The following is a 12,336-nucleotide window of genomic DNA, read 5'->3' on the forward strand; positions in this document are numbered from 1 at the left end:
TAAAACAATGGCAAAGATTTATGATAACATTTGAACAGTGGTCCACATCTTGAAATATTTACATTCAATCATTTTCCTATCGTACAGCAGTGTTTTATAATACATTTCTTATACAATGTCACCTTGTCAAACATAAAATGCCAATTTGAAATTCAGAAATCCTAGCAGTCCCAGCAGGGATGGTTTTAAATACTTATTTGGATCCTTTCAATTATAGCCACCGTTGATCTGAAGCTTTTACTTGGCCTTTCTGAACACTGGGCTTTAACTCATTTCAGTTCTACTTATTTTTGGCATTTTACAATTATGTGAAACATCAATCTCATTTCCTCCAACTCTGAAATATAAAGTCAGTGCTTGTGGTTACAATATATTACGCATAAAAACATTTTCACACTTTCTGAAAAGGAACACTTTGGAGAGTAACTGAAAAAGAACACATCAAAAATTCACTCCTTTTACTTGGGATTATCTTATTTTCAATTGCCTTAAGAATGGGTATTGATTGGGTCTTTGCCGGTTTGGCTCAGTGCATAGAGCACTGACCCTCGGACTGAAGGGTCCCAAGTTCGATTCTGGTCAAGGGTACATACCTCAGTTGCAGGCTCAATGGCTCAATCCCCAGCCTGGTCAGGGCACCCGCGGGAGGCAACCAGTCGGTGTGTCTCTCTCACATCGATGTTTCTTTCTTTCTCTCCCTCTCCCTTCCACTCTCTTTGAGAATCAATGGAAAAGATAGGAACTGATAAATTAATCCATGTAATTTATTTGTGTTCTGTCTCTCTCTTCCCCTTTAGAGTATAAGCTCCAGGAAAGCAATGGAAAAGTTAGGAAGTTATTTAATCCTCTGGTGGAGGTGGAGATGGAGGTGAAGGTGGAGGAGGAGGAAGAAGAGGAGGAGGAAGAGGAGGAGGAGGAGGAGGAGGAGGAGAAGGAGGAGGAGGAGGAGGAGGAGGAGGAGGAGAATGGGTATTGGGTTCAGCCCAGTTTTGAGCACCTAGTAGTATGGGCTAGTGGTATATTTGGAGCTGAGGATATAAAAATCAATAGACTGCCCCACCTTAAGGGACATAAAATGTCTACCTTAAATTCCATCTGGCCACCAAGGAAAATTCTCTTTAAAAACAGCAACAACAAATACTGCTTCTATGAGTCAATAAACATAAGCCTTACATTTTAACCCCATCAAAAAATAACTTCTCTCCACAAAAGTTCTTTTCTTAATCATTGCTTTAATTAATTATATATTGAAACATGAAAAATTCAGGGGTCATCTTCTTGGAGGAAGGTACTTAAGAAGGTGACTTTTTACAAATGCTTTTTGTTTATGGGTTTATTTTTTCTCTACCCCCCCCCCCATAATAAAAATAATTACAATGAATAAAATGTATGAAATATTTTTTAAAAACTATAAAAGAGAAGAAACCAACAGTAACTGCACCTTTTAGAGTCACCACTACATACTCTATCACGTCCTCTACACTAGCTCAATTCTCTCTCCAGTTTATCCCTGATATGATCCTGGCTCTTGTCATCAAGGGAAAAAAACAGGGCAAAGGTAAATATAGATTCATAAAATCTCAAGGTTAAAAAGGGCCTTAAAAGACTTGTTGCCAAATATTGATCAATTCACTGCAATTAACTGAACTCTCAGAAAGAGCATACTCCCTTCAACCTCTAAAAAGAAAAGCAAAAAAACATAGGTATAACGAAAACAAAAGCAACTAAAATAACAAGCCTCACTGTTTTAAAGACCAAGCTTACCACGATGAGTATTTGGTTAAGTGAAAAAAATGGAAGTGTTTCCTTCTTTGTTAAAAAAAAAAAAATTTGGTTTATAAATGTTGTATTTGATAAAGCTGTAGTTTCTGTAAGATAATTTTTAAAAGTGGACAAAGATCTTTAATTCCTTCAGCAATAATGTGAGTTCTTGACTGTAAGCACTCTGACATAATCAAATAATCCACATATTTTTAAATGGAAAAATTGTGTAGCATGTTTATTTAATGCACACAGCAAAGCGACGTTCTTAAATTTGTGTGCCAAGATAAAGTTTGCTTTTTCTTAAGTGTAATTTTTATGATAGAGCTATCCTCAAATGAAAAATACCAAACGATTTAAAATCAAATCAAATATTGTTACTAAATAGTGTCTGTTACAAAAGGGATGTCCTTGGGAACTCAGATATTTCTCAAAATATCATAAGCTTCTTATTCCAGGTTTTGTTTGACATCTTCACACAAAATGTCATTGTAAGATGCTATATTTGCACCATGTGGTTTTTTAATTTATTGATTTTTTTATATTTTTTTGAGAGAGGAAGGGAGGAAAAGTGAGAGAGGGAGGGAGAGAAAAAGAGAAACATTAATTTGTTGTTCTACTTATTTATGCATTCATTGGTTGATTCTTGTATGTGCCCTGACTGGGGATCGAACTTGCAACCTTGGTGTATCTGGACAACACTCTGACCAACTGAGCTACCTGGCCAGAGGTGCCCCTACATGTTTTTAAAAGAAGTTAAAAAATGGTTTGGAGTTGAAGTCAAAATGATAGCCCTAACCATATTTTTTTGTGTTACTTCTAAAAGAAAGCTGAAGTGCCATGAGAACAAACAACAAAGGCCAGCAAGGGAGCATGCATATGAGAAGAACAAGCAAGCAGACGTCACCGATAGAGCTGACTGTTTTCTAAAAGGTCACTGCCCTCAATTCCATTTCAATACTTTACAAGTCTGTAATACTTGGAGTGATCAGACCATTTTACCATGTTACTGAGGGACCTATGCTGATGGACAAATGAACAGAAATGCATAATGAAAGCCATGGAACTGATAAATTAATCTATGTAATTTACTTGTTTTCTGTCTCTCTCTTCCCCATTAGAATCCAGGAAAGCGAGGAGTTTGACCATCTTATATTTACTGCTAGCTCCCTAGAATAATTCTTGGTATAGAAGTAATTCTCCATTAAATATTTCTTGAATGAATGTTATTTTATTATTTTAAGGCACATTAATGTCTTACATCAAGATAGGGCCAATACCATAGGATAAGCCAAAGGTCCTTAGGCCTCTTTTACATGTAAGATTTATGAGTCACCATATTACTAAACTAGATGTTTCATACATAAGACTACTGTTTTTTCACTGACACCAAGAAAAGCAACAGAGCATGACATATAATAGTATAGTTTTTTTTTGTTTTGTTTTTTCCTTCCCACTACAGGCTTGCCGATCTACAATGCTCCATCCAAAAAAAAAAAACCACACCAAAACACTTCCACTTTCACCTTAGCTAAACAGATGAGACTTTTGACATAGGTGTTTTTAGCTTACCCTAGATACCTATATTAAATTTGGCAAAGAGCAATTTACTTGATCACATAGAAATATCAATTAGGAATGCATATATGATGCTAAACTTCCAAGAAGAAAACAATGAGGATAAGAGCTTATTTACCTTTGGGTTTTAATACTCTTATTCACACTAATTCCAGATATTTCCAGAGTACATCTCATTAAATGAATCAATGCCAAGGCAAGCCAGAGGGATTTCTAACATCATTTACCATACTTCCTTTTCCTGAGCAAATTTCAAAATGGAGTATTTTCATAAACATTCCATTAGAGACCAAAAGGCTTTGATTTTCAAAGTAGCAGTGATGGCCAAAGGCTTCATTATGTTAGAGAAAACATCGAAGAGCAGAATGGGAACTGCAACTGATATCGGAAGTGCGTTCTGCTAGAATCCAGGAGAAGCTCAAAGGATTTCTCATCTTGCAATGCTAAATGATGTGTATGTACGTTCTGGTTGAGGGCTCCCCTTGTCCAAAAAGCTACAGAAATATAAGATTATTCCTGTCCCTACTCGAAAAGAAATTAAAGTCCTATTGGTTTCACCTTTGAGGTATTATAACTATTTCAAGGGCACCTCCAACAAAGAAAAGTTCCCATGACCACATTTACTTATAGACCATCACACAGGAGGATCAGGTTATGTTTGAAAGAGGTTAGAAGAAAGCAAATGTAGTAAAAGAACAAATGCCAGAATTTATTTTGCTTCTCTAGTTCTCAAAGGCATCCCCAACAAAAGGAAAATACAGCAAGCACAGCCGGTACTGAGACCACCAAACTTTAGAAACATCATCTTGAGGGACAAAAGGGACACCGGCAAAGTGAGCTACCCGCCTCCATGCATCTTTGATTTTATATCTTTCCCTCACTCGCTAGCTAAAGTAATTGTGAAACAAAGTGAAAGAAACCTTTGGGTCTGGACCAGTTTTGTGATCCAGCCTGATAGATTTTCAGTGCTGATGTCCTTGCTGTACACGGTTCTGATATGCACAAATCTCAGCTGGCACAGTTTAATTAAATAACACCAGTCACTTAACAACATGGTTCAAATTAAAGTAAATTTTTCACTGCTAGCTTTCAGTTTACAAAACACTAATAAATAGCAGATGGGCATTATGATAAATCACCAATCAGATCATTGTTTTCAAAGTCTGAAAGTGACCGGTCACTGATCTGTTATTCAGTTCACACACAAACAGCAAACCATGTAGTTGTGCTGCCACATGACATTTTACAGAAATGGATAATCAAAAGACAGAATTAGCCTACAAAGTTGAAGGAGCACTAAAGAAATGAAAGGTGATTAACTCTAGAAGTGAAATTAGAACCAAATGTAAATGTAAGTATAGAAGAATAGCTGATCATGGGAATGTTGAGCCTGTCACCATTCGAGAGCCCCTAGATATGCTCGAGGAACTTGGGAGAGGCAAACTTATTGACATAAATGAGAAAAGCGGTTGTGATGAAAAGAATAAAGATGTCTAGAGGAAGTAACAGGCTAGCAAAAAACTTCACATTAAAGCAAAATGGAAATACTTCATGACATTGAAAGCACAAAGGATAAAGTGCTGGAAGCTGATGCAAACTTAGGAGTAGGACAGTTCGTTAAGGTGTTAGAAAAGATGCATCATATATAAGTTATTCCATAAGGTGGAAAGCACATTGATTATTTTCCGTAAGTTTTTTCCAAAGAAATAAACATTAGCTTCCTAAATATTAGTTTTACTATTTTTTTTCATTTCTATATACATTTATAACTAATAATAAGAGCTGTAATGTTTTGACAAAATTGTTAAAGGTTATAGAACAATGAGATCTTCCCCATTAATTATTATTGCTTTGCATAATTTTAGCTTGAAATACCATTTTTATGGTCCTTTATGAGGATGTAAAGTGAGGATTACCAATATTAATATATGTGCTGCTAAAACAAGCACAGGATTACCCAAAGTAATGGTTAGTATGTGAGAAAACCAAGTAAAGTTATGTGACTCTCAAATATTTTTTTAAAGAATTGCCACACTTACCCTAAGAAAGAATGACTCATTCACAAAGTGGGATTTTATTGTAGAGTTGCCTGTCTACATAGCTGTAGATGTCTAGCTTCTCATTCCCCGACTTTTAGAGAGATATTAGGAAAGCATCTTCTTTATTTTAAACATGGAAGAGAGGTAGAGTTTCAGAGGGAAGGGAAATTTCCACTGTTCCTTTCACTTTCCTAAGAATTTTCTCCTCAAGTAAAATCCACCAGTTAGAGATTCCTTAAATGTACAAACTCGTCTTTTTAATTATACCTTTCTTAAGTGAGTAGCTTATAAAATGAGCTCTTCAGGACAGGAGTGGGAAGAAAAGGGAGAAGTCCCAGTGCTGTGATCTGCCTTGTGCATTGTGTATAGGGTGAACAGGGCGTCATATTTTAGGGAAAGAGGACAGAGAGGACCAGGACTGTAGGGAGCTCAAAACTGTATTTGGTGGTGGAGGCCTTTTCCTCTCACCTGAACTCAAAGAGTTGTTTGTACATTACCTACATCTATTTCATCCTTGCACATGTGTTGGAGAAGGGGGGCATCTGTCTTTATACTAGGGAACTTTAAGAAGTGGCCTATACATTTTTACCCACTGCTGACCTATATGACTTGCCAGTGCTTCTTCAAGAGGGTTTTCTCTTTTTAAAAAATTAGGAATTCAGTTATGAAAATGCTACATTTCTAGAGAATTTTTAAATCATAAATGTACTGTCTATGACCAATCCTAGTCACATAAGTTGGTTGCACAAAAATATCTATCTATCTATATAAAAGCCTAAGCGACTATTACGATCATTCGCCTGAATGACCAGTTGGCTGGCCAGTAGCTATGATGTGCACTGACCACCCGGGGGCAGACGCTCAACACAGGAGTTGCCCCCTGGTGGTTAGTGCACTCCCACAGCCAACCTCCCGTGGTCCCTCCCCCCCAGACTGGGCAAGATGGCCCTGTCGGCCCTGATCACCAGCCAGGTCAAGGGATCCCATCTGTGCACGAATTTGTGCACCGGGCCTCTAGTATATGTGTGTGTGTGTGTGTGTGTGTGTGTGTGTGTGTGTGTGTGTATATATAAATTAAAGCCTAAGTGACTAAATGACTGAATGACCAGTCGCTATGACGCACACTGACCACCAGGGGGCAGATGCTCAACGCAGGAGCTGCCTCCTGGTGGTCAGTGCGCTCCCACAGTGGGAGTGCCGCTTAGCCGTCCCTGTGGCCCACCAGCCCGGCAGCAGCGATTCATTCCCTCAGTAGTCCTGTAGGTTCAATCTCCAGAGAACAAGCCAGGCACCAATGGACCAGTGCCACCAGTACGATCCCAACAGCGCCACGGGCCTCCTGGAAGTCTGCCTCAGGCACTGCGGCCGCTTCCCCTCCTTAGATGCTCCACCAGGAAGAAACGATATAAAAGTGGCCACCAGGTGGCTCCCGACAAACAATGCGAACATCAGCAGGATGGATTCTGATCCAAGGGCCCTCCCCCATCCCCTTCGGGATGGGCGCCAGAGGCAGGGCTCATGGCTGGCGAGCACTGCTATGGCAGCGCAAGCCTCTCCCGATCAGGACCGACTGGGTGTGAGCCCACAACAGGCACAGCGGGACGGGATAAGCAGGAGAGGCATAAGCGGGAACAGCAGGCAGGAGCGGCAGGCGGTGTTAGACTGCCAGTTTCGGCCCAATCCCTGCAGGCCACACCAAGGGACCCCACCTGTGCACGAATTTGTGCACTGGGCCTCTTGTATTAAATAATATGAGGCATACTGAAAGAGAACAGGAAGACTTTCTTATAGTCTTCCCTCCTGAAGATGCAAGACAAAGTTTTTATTCCCTGGCCTATAATGAAAAGAAAAAGAAAAAGGAAAGTGAACTTTTGGGATGGAACCAAGAGTATGTGTAAAGATAAACCTTTAACAGCAGTGAAGCAACTATTGACAATGATGATGACAGTAACAACAGCAGCAGCCACAACTTATTGACTTATATCAAATATACTGCCATATGCTTGACACATATCTTACTTAATTTTATTATCATGTCAACTTTATGAAGCAAAATTTGCTCTTATTTAATAAAATATTTTTTCATTAATTTCAGAGAGGAAGGGACAGAGAGAGAGAGAGAAACATCAATAAGGAGAATCATTGATCAGCTGCCTCCTGCACACCCCCTATTGGGGATCAAGCCCACACCCAGGCTTGTGCCCTGTCTGGGAATGGAACCATGACCTCCTGGTTCATAGGTTGATGTTCAACCACTAAGCCATACCAACTGGGCAAAATCTGTTATTTTGAAGATGAGAAATGAGAAGTTTTAAAGGTTGTCTCTTGTTCAAGGTTATGCAGTATGAACAGGAGCTCCTTTCTTAAGTAATATCAGTACCTATTTATGCTGTGGAATAGTGTAGAATGCAAGCTAGGTTTATTGAGCAGAAAGTCTGTTTAAACAGTCAAGGGACTATCATTGTTGTGATATTTATTAATACATACATTTGCTAAGAGAAACATGGAGAGAAAATTAAAAAAAAAAAACAAGATGTAGGAAAATAAGATATGAATACACAAAATGGATATTTATCAAACACCAACTAGTGTTTTTAGACACAACTCAAGAGTATTTTGAAACTTCCAAAGATCATTTTTCAAGGTAAAGTAGCCTTGCAGGAATGATAGACCAGACAGATCCTCCAGGCAAATGACAACCAAAGGGAGTGTCTGTTTTAACCACACACATGAAAACTAAATTTGAACCAGAACTATGAACCAAAAGCTCCATTTTCAGTGTACTAAATATAAAAAGTATATATGATCATCTCGTCTAACTCATGCACAAATCAACAGGCATCTTCAACTAAAAGGAAACAATGCTACTTATGTGAAATAAGGAAAAATTTAAATACGAAATTTTAGTGCTTAAACATCACATAGGTACTTGTTTCGGGGTCTAATATTGAGGAATAGAAAAAATACAAGCTATGTTATGTTTCATCTTGGTTTATTCACAAAATATAAAGTGCTTCTATATTTATAAGAATTTTAAAAAGCCACAATTTCCCCCTTATAGACAAAGATCACATGGACAATGGAACTAGAAAAGAACTGAGGCCCTTGGAGACATTTTTCTTCTACCTCCCAAAAATTCTATTTAAAAATTAAGGTAGAGCCTAACTGGTGTGGCACAGTAGTTGAGTGTTGACCCTATGATCCAAGAGGTTACTGGTTCAATTCCCCACCAGGGCACATGCCTGGGTTGCAGACTCCATCCTCAGTAGAGGGTGCACAGGAGGCAGCTGATTGACGTTTCTCTCTTCGATCTTTCTGTCTCCATCCCTCTCCCTTCCCCTCTCTCAAATCAATAAAAACATATTTAAAAAAAATTAAGGTAGAATTTGCTTTTGTAGCAAATGGAGAGCAGGGTTTAAAAATAGCTCATATTATTAACACAATTTTAAGGGAAGATTTGTGTGTGTATTTTATTTAACTAGGCATTTGTAGTTAAAAATTGCAGTGTTGAAAATTCTTGCTGAGATATCTAGAAATTCTTAACAGAAACAACTGGAGTGTTGGGCAGCATATGTAAATTGAAGAGGAAAAGATTCCCCTTTGGGGTAAATCTCCAAAAAGAGCTGACCCATGTAAACATACTCATTGCCTATGAGGGTGGATTCCTCTTTTACTATGGAATAAATTTCATTCTAATTGATAAATATATGTCATTACAATTCCATGCAGAAATGCCCTAATTTTCTGCCCAAGAAGATCAGCCTTGAAGTTTACATGACATCAGTGGGAATACTAATCATTCATGGAAGGAGAAAACGTTAAGACATGCTATTTCATATTTTTTTTATAATTCTAAGATGAATACTTTTTCCCAAAATAAAAATATCCTTAACAACAAACTACTAATATTATAAAAGAGTACAACTATTATTGAATGAAAAAAGCAAACTTTAAAATCTCTGGACTAATAACTATCTATATATTTTTCCCTATAGTTAAAAGTCTCTCTCAGCAAGAGGAATAATCTGAAACAAAATAAAACAAAACAAAAAACTGTGATCCAGCCATCCTGTAATTATTACTGAGATGACAGTTATTGAGGATAAGGTATGCCGAGGGGCTATGAGGAAGGAAAACAAAAGGAGTAGAAGACATTATCCTTGTTCTTCTGCAGTTCATAATCTTTCTGACAAGCTTATTGCGTAGTCATTAGCATGCATTGCAGGCTCCTAAAATATCTTATCAATACAATAAAGACAAGTTGACAGAAAACTGCAGTAACTGTCCATCCCCAATTAGCTGAATATCCAGAGAAGGGCCCCTCAGGCGGCTGAGGGGCCTGAGCACACCCGGCTGTCACAGTCTGGCCCCAGGGTATCATCAGGCTCCCCTGACAGTCTACAAGTTCCCCTTCCGGGAAAACCAAAGGGCAAGCAGAATCACTCATTGGATCAGGCTGGGGTCAAATACCAGGAATCATGGCGTTTGTCAGAGCAGAATCATGAGCAACAAAAAAGGCCAGCGTAGGTCAAGAAGGGACAACAGCCAAGGCCAGCAAGACCATAAGTGCTGCTGAAAAAAACAAGAGCCAGGAGTAGTGACAGTGATACAAGCATGTCTTAAAACACAGTTTAGGAAGAACAGACCTGCGAACGGGAAGGGGCCACAGCTCAGAGTCAGCATGGACACAGGTAAGTGCAGGAAAACCTGATTCAAGAAAGGAGACTCAGACAAGAAACCTTATCTAGGAGTCAGGGGAGCTCTTAGGTTGCCTCCTCTTTTCCCTTTGTAACTCCCAATCTTTAGTACAGTGTATGAAATTTTCAGGAAATCCTTCTGCTCTCCTCATGTGGAGAAAATGCCAGAAATCCGATTCACTGCCCTCTTAAACCCTTTACACTTTAACTTTCAAGAAAGCTCAAAATCTTAATTCTTGGTCAGTTCCTCCAAGTAGCAATATAGAGTATTAGAATATAAGGACACCTTCCCTTTGCAAGGATCCAGAGAAGACACATGCATGCACACACCTGTAATATGTATATATGTACACACACACACACACATTTTTAAAAATGTCTTAGCTCCAAGGAGCTGATAGATTAACTGGGTGTTACAGTCATGGAACTGGTCAGTATACAACATGATCTTTAAAACAATACGATAGAAGAAGAATGGGAAGAACATGAGGAAAGTGTTTCCTCTAAGAAAATCTTGGAGGGCCTTATAGATCTCAAAGGATGGGTAGGAAATAACCAGGCAGAATAAAAAGGAGAAGCTAATGGGGAGGACTAAGGAAGGCTAAGGAAAAGGCATGAGCAAATTTACAAAGACATGTCACCACATGGCAAGTCTGGGGCAAGCGAGAAATTCAGCATGGCCAAAGCAGAGTACAGAAGGGGGAGGAAAGAGAGGAGACCAGAAGGCTAAGCTGAGGACATGTAGGTAAGGAGTCTCACATAGTATACCAAGAAATTTGGGTTTTTACTTGTGGGCAATTAGGAATCACAAAAGTTTATTAAGCAGGGGAGTGAGATAATCAAATTTATATTCTAGAATTCAGGCAACAATAATGCTCAAAGGTTCAGAGTGGAAAAGAAGAGCAAGCAGTGGAAAGGTTGTTAAAATGGGGAAAGCAAGCCCAGCTAGCATGGTTCAGTGGTTGAGCATCCACCTATGAACCAGAAGGTCACAGTACGATTCCCTGTCAGGGAAACTGGAATTTTTATCTTAGGCAAACAGATGAGAAGTAAAGTCATTAAAGAGAATAGGAACAAAGCAAGAGGATAAACAATCTTGGGTGGAATGGATGATGGGTACAATTATTTACACACACACACTTCTACCAGTTCTTTGTGCTACATATTATGCCAAAGATCCTATATAATAAAGAGGTAATATGCAAATTAACCTTCACACCCTCACAAGATGGCTCCCTATGACCAGGCTGGCAGGGGGCTTAGTGAGGGATGACCAAACAACTGAACAGCAGGCTGCGTGGGGCAACCAGGCTGGCGGGGGGGGTAAGGGACAACCAAACGACTAAACATGCAGGCTTCGTGGAGCAACCAGGCTGGCAGGGGGGTTGTGAGGGGCAACCAGGTTGGCAGGGGGGGCAGTTGGGGGCGACCAGGCCGGCAGGGGGGGCAGTTGGGGGTGACCAGGTTGGTGGGGGGGGCAGTTAGGGGTGACCAGGCTGGCAGAGGGGGGCAGTTGGGGGTGATTAGGCTGTCAGGGGGGGCAGTGAGGGGTGACTAGGCTGGCGGGGTGGGCAGTTGGGGGTGACCAGGCCGGCAGAGGGGTGCAGTTGGGGGTAACCAGGACAGCAGGGGGGCAGTAAGGGGTGACCAGGCCAGGGGGGGAGGGAGTTAGGAGCGACCTGGCCAGCAGCAGGGAGCAGTGAGGGACAATCAGGCCAGCAGGGGTTGGGGGCAGTTAGGGGCGACCAGGCAGGCAGGCAGGCAGGCAGGCAGGCAGGTGAGCTATTAGGAGCCAGTGGTCCAGGACTGTGAGAGGGATGTCCGACTGCAGGGATGTCCGGCAGTCAGACATCCCCCAAGGGGTCCTGGATTGGAGAGGGTGCAGGCTGGACTGAGGGGACCCCCCTCCCCGTGTGCACGAATTTTATGCACCGGGCCTCTAGTAATACTATAACACTGGTTGAGCATTAATCATGGACTCTAAGTGCATTTCAAGTTTAAATTCATTTAACTCTCATTACAACTAGGAAGTTACTGTCCTCATTTCACGTAAGACAAAAACTGAAGTACAGAAAGGTTAAATATCCTCCCCTACATCCCAGAGCTACTAAGTAAACAAAACCTGAGTTCATTCCTAGGGAGCCTGCTCTGGAGTTCATAATCACACACTATACTGCGACCCTACGCCATGATTATTGCTATTATCAATATAAGACTGAGTAAGGAAATAGAAGGTGCTGAAGCAGAGGGCTGCTTTTGAC

The 12,336-nt window shown here is 40.3% G+C and overlaps 1 protein-coding gene across 2 annotated transcripts in view; it reads right to left on the reverse strand.

Moving 5' to 3' along the window:
• Positions 1-12,336, reverse strand: part of OBI1 (ORC ubiquitin ligase 1) — a 42,010-nt gene that overhangs the window by 3,985 nt on the left and 25,689 nt on the right. The window lies entirely within an intron of this gene.

Source organism: Myotis daubentonii, chromosome 2 (genome assembly GCF_963259705.1).
Source record: "Myotis daubentonii chromosome 2, mMyoDau2.1, whole genome shotgun sequence".
NCBI classification, from domain to species: Eukaryota; Metazoa; Chordata; class Mammalia; order Chiroptera; family Vespertilionidae; genus Myotis; species Myotis daubentonii.